This window comes from Palaemon carinicauda, chromosome 1 (genome assembly GCF_036898095.1).
Source record: "Palaemon carinicauda isolate YSFRI2023 chromosome 1, ASM3689809v2, whole genome shotgun sequence".
NCBI lineage: Eukaryota > Metazoa > Arthropoda > Malacostraca > Decapoda > Palaemonidae > Palaemon > Palaemon carinicauda.
This window is the reverse complement of record NC_090725.1, coordinates 15,581,474-15,586,473: the sequence shown is the minus strand read 5'-3', so window position 1 is coordinate 15,586,473 and position 5,000 is coordinate 15,581,474. Positions and strand designations below refer to the sequence as shown.

At 35.9% G+C, this 5,000-nt stretch overlaps 1 protein-coding gene across 1 annotated transcript in view; it reads right to left on the bottom strand.

Moving 5' to 3' along the window:
* The window catches only part of LOC137647086 (myosin heavy chain, muscle-like), a 44,761-nt gene that overhangs the window by 35,736 nt on the left and 4,025 nt on the right, over window positions 1–5,000 (bottom strand). The gene's annotated exons all lie outside the window — the stretch shown is intronic.

The following is a 5,000-nucleotide window of genomic DNA, read 5'->3' as shown; positions in this document are numbered from 1 at the left end:
AAAAAAAAAAAAAAAAAAAAAAAAAAAAAAAAAAAAAAAAACAGGTGAGCCAGACATGTAGGGCAGACAACCCAGCACGTCGAAATTACGTGCGCATCCTTTCATCATGTCAAAAAATCAAGTTTCACTTGAACATCATAGTTGGAATCTTGTATAAACAAACTCACACGCGTGGAAAGAGCAACATCAATGTAATTAGATTAATGCAATGGTTCATATTTGTATTTTAGTTAATGCAAAACCTATGAATTCCCTTTACAACCCTTCTAGAACAAACATCACAGATGTGTCATAATGCAGGAATGCGAGAAGCACGGAGCATATAAAGAAGTCTAACACCGCCCATAAGGAAGTTTAGTCTGTGTACGTCTGCTTCGAGCTCTTTGCACTTCTCTGTGCCTGTGGTGGCTCCCTCCCAAATGTTGCGCAAACAGATACAATGCTCTTATGTCGGGCAAAAAGACGTTCACTTTACTGTACTGCGTCTACTGTATATACTGGCCCTGGGTTTACTGTTCTCGTTACTCCAAACGAAAGTGTTTTGAGAGATCCGTTGTGTGATCCCCCCCCCCTCTCTCTCTCTCTCTCTCTCTCTCTCTCTCTCATACATACGCGAATTTCCCTCAGAATGTCTATTTGTCTTTTGGCAATAATGATCATCAGTTGTAACATGTCAGTTGATAACTAATCCTACTTTGGTCTTTCTTCAATTAATTTCAGTTAACGTTCGTTTCAACTAATCATTAGAACTTTAGCGACTGAAAAGGAAATAATGTATTGTTTTAAGTTTTTTTTTTTTATTGCAATGCATTATAGATAAGCATTGCCCTTACGATTTAATCTAAACAGCATTCGTCTCATCCTTAGTCTAGTTTCGTAATAAAACGATCCAAGTTCCAACCTTTGAAGTTGTTGTCGACATCATTTTCCTCATCACTTATTATTACTCATCAAAGGATAGGCCTACTGTCATTCTTATGGAACGAGTCAAAGAAGGCCGTTACTTAGCAAACAAGGGTTCTTAGGAATGCCCGTACAGAAAAGACAGAATAGGACTAAGGGAAGGAAGGTATGGCTAAGTATATATTGGGCATTCGGCCTATGGAACTCAAAATAGAAAAAATTCCCCCCCCCCCCCTTTTGAAACACTTGTTTAACGCAAGTAAGACCCCCATTTAGACAGTGCGTAGACAAGCCAGAGTCATTTACCAGCAATGCCAGTTACGACAAGAATGCGGAAGCCGGACGGGCCCGGAAGGAACTCACACGTGGCTTAAATACCGAGAGATTCTCCGATTATACTCTCAGTAATCATTAACGCATTTCTCGTGAGTTCGGGATTAGTGAGAGAAGCTTTTGCCTACACGAACGTGCTCAGACGGAAAACTTTATTTGCTTCGGCATCCTGATATTTCATACTTCTCTTTCAGTGGGAAAAATATCCAGTTGGGTATTTAAGGAGAAATTTCTATTGTTTAACTAGCTTTGCCATTATTTGCATGATCCCGAACACGAAAAAATATTTTGACATTGCCGAGTAAATTTTTCGAAAGACTTGCGGAGGACAGGGTTAAGTAAAATACAACTATTGTAATATTTGTGCCTGGATTGCAAAAGGCAGTGCACGAAACGATTACGATAAAATATACTATATCTTTGCTTTTACTTTTCCAAACACCCACTATGCAAAATACAGTAATACAATAGGATGACTAAATGATTCGTGAAAACTGACGTCGCAGCCATAATTCTGTAAAACGGATATCCTCTGTCCCTGCAAATTATTGAAAGAAAATTTTCGTTCATACCGTGGGACACTCACGTTATCATTTTTCATCTCTCTCTCTCTCTCTCTCTCTCTCTCTCTCTCTCTCTCTCTCTCTCTCTTAAAAAATTGGTAGTATCTCCTCTTAACTAATTTAATTTCTAATGCAGAGGCATCAATATACTAGAAATTGATTTGCTATTTATTGGACAACACTGAAACTGTTTATGTTTTTACCAGGGATAACAAGCATGGCTAATGATCTAAAAAAAGGGGAAAAATAAATACTTGGGATTTTAAATAACAATAAAATCATTATATAATCAATTTTTAAAGGCGATGGCACTAAAACCAACACATTCGGTAAAAACAAATCAGTATAAGATATACAAAACTAAAAGTTATGCATTACAGTCTCCAATTTTCACTTAGTGTCCTTCTAAAAGAAACCGTGGATTTTTTTATATAATAGAAATAATGACATAACTGGTCATAGAATAGTATGAGGGTCTGCCCAACTCTTGCTTCCTCTTTCATAATTCTCTTTCTCCCATTAGTTCCTGAATCAAGAGCCTCTATCCCACACTACAACTTAAAATGAACCTAGCCACAAAGATTTATGGAAAAATATGGGGGTTAACTAAAAAAAATACTCATTCAGAATTAGAGAAAATACTATATTTGAATTCATATAACTTATCTCAGTAAAAAAAAAGAAAAAAAAAAACTTGGTGCATAAGATGCTACTGGTTTCATTTCACTGACAGATATCCCCATATCATAAAAAAAAAAAAAAACTCTGAGATTTCTGATACTATGAAGCGTAGAATTTTTCTGGGTTATTTGGGAGATGGACGAACAAATAATTAATAGAATTAATTCGGTCACTTGATGTTGAGATCATGCACCCGAAACTCATATTCCGTTTGCGTTCCTTCTTCTTTACCACATCCACAACGGGAGATAAAAGAGAGCGAGAAAATAGGCATGCTACAGTACTTTCGCAAGTCTGACAACTTCTTATGAATGTATGTGACCGTTTCGGTTTATCGAAATGGGTTGTTCTAACTCAGCTGACTAGGCTTGATTCACTATAGTCCATTTCTTTTAGCGATGCAGATTTGCACAGACTCGCAGCGGTGCCCTTTTAGCTCGGAAAAGTTTCCTGATCGCTGATTGGTTAAAATTATCTCGTCCAACCAATCAGCGATCAGGAAACTTTTCCGAGCTAAAAGGGCACCGCTGCGAGTCGGTGCAAATCTGCATCGCTAAAAGAAATTGACTATAGTTTAGTGTGTACGTGGCTGACTCGTATTGATTGACTCCAACTCACAACAAATTAAGGAGAGTCTCAAATTATCTCGTGTATCAGTGACAATCTCTGGGATGACAAGGAGTGGTAATGTATGAACATATTTGCTTCCTGTACGACAAACTCGGATGTAGGAATTTGAACTGATAGATTTTGCGCATTTAGCTGTTAATATCCCTCGCTTCAAAGTAACCTAGGTGAAATCTTGACTCCTTGAGATAATGTCAAGGAACTGATTGGTTTGAATGCCTTATCAAGAAAATCAATTGTCCATCAGGAGTTGAAGAAAGAATTGTCATATTTCTTATGTAGGGTGTCTAGGAACAATATCAAATCCTAATGCTGCGTAATGTGGCTTCCTCAGCGGACTCGACATGGTTGATAAACAAAAATGGGCTTGGCCACGTTCATGACAGATACGACAAAACATGACTTCCTTGGTGCAGGTTGCCAGGTTTTTAAACGAGGAAAGGCTAATTTTTAATCAAACGCAGCTTTAAAAGGCCAAACCATTAGTAGAAAAAGGCCAAATATTCTATTGTTTTAAGGCCCACCATTTTTCATGATATTTTTACAGGCCAACCTATTTCATAAAAGGCCAAATTTGAGTTTTTTTGGCCTGAAATAGGCCAAATTGGCAACCCTGCCTTGGTGTGAGCCGTTTATGTAGAGGTGCTTACGAAGTAAACTTTAGGTTAATGAAGTTGAGAATATTTGATATGACTTGTCTCGTCGTATGAACGCAGCTAGCAAGCGTTGGAGAAAAAAAAAAAAAAAAAAACTTTCCACTCAAATAATTCTATACATATCATTAATTACCACTGCAAAACATTGAGCAACCATGTTCACAAACCCATACATTAATGAAAAGTTAGACAATGGAATACAGAGCAGAAGAATATTTTCATCAATAAATCCACCAATATTTCGTTTGCTTTACCATTTAGTTCCTTATGCGGACATGCAATATCTCATATACTCTTCCTTATCAATTATTTACCCCTCATTTCTTATCTGACAAATTGTTATTATTATGGAAAATCTCACAAGCACGGTGTATCATATCTATTTTAGTATTTGCCAACTTTTATTGATGGCTAATGCCATCAGTGCGGAAGAATACCATTCTTCTTAGTTGACAGTTGCTAAATAGAATTAAAATACATACTATGAAATATCTCTCGCACACAGCAAGGGTTATCAATTTACATGATCACAATGTTCACCAAAAAGTATATAAATTATTGTTTTTGAGTGACTAAAAATTAAAATCAAGACGTGTGATGTTGTAAATTGTTAAATTAGATGGATTTGTTTATAGAAAAAGGCAATTAAATGTGATTATACTGTAAATATTGTGATTGTAAAGAATATGTAATTTAACTTTTTAATAAAAAGATAAAAAAAAAATTTACATCCCTCATGTCTCTTTTCGCTGACATGAGCTACCAACTTAGAAAAACGAAATCTGTCCTTGGTGACACGTGCGCTTACGTTCTGCTAATTCTAAATAGCAACATCATCTTCACATAACATGAGCTGTCCACTTCAAATCAACATGAACATGCCAGATTTTCTTGATGCTATACATCAGTCAACGTTTGTTGCTAAGCGAAGAGGCTGTTTGAAACGTTTCATGAATTTGCCTTAAATTTATACAAATAATTTCGTACGATGGCATGTTGATAATTCCCAGCCGAAGTAGTTTATATTATTATTATTATTATTATTATTATTATTATTATTAATATTATTATTATTATTATTATTATTAGCCAAGCTACAACCCTTGTTGGAAAAGCAAGATGCTATAAGCCCAAGGGCTCCAATAGGAAAAAATAGCGCAGTGAGGAAAGGCAATAAGGAAATAAATAAATGATGGGAACAAACTAACAATAAATCATTCTAAAAACAGTTACAACG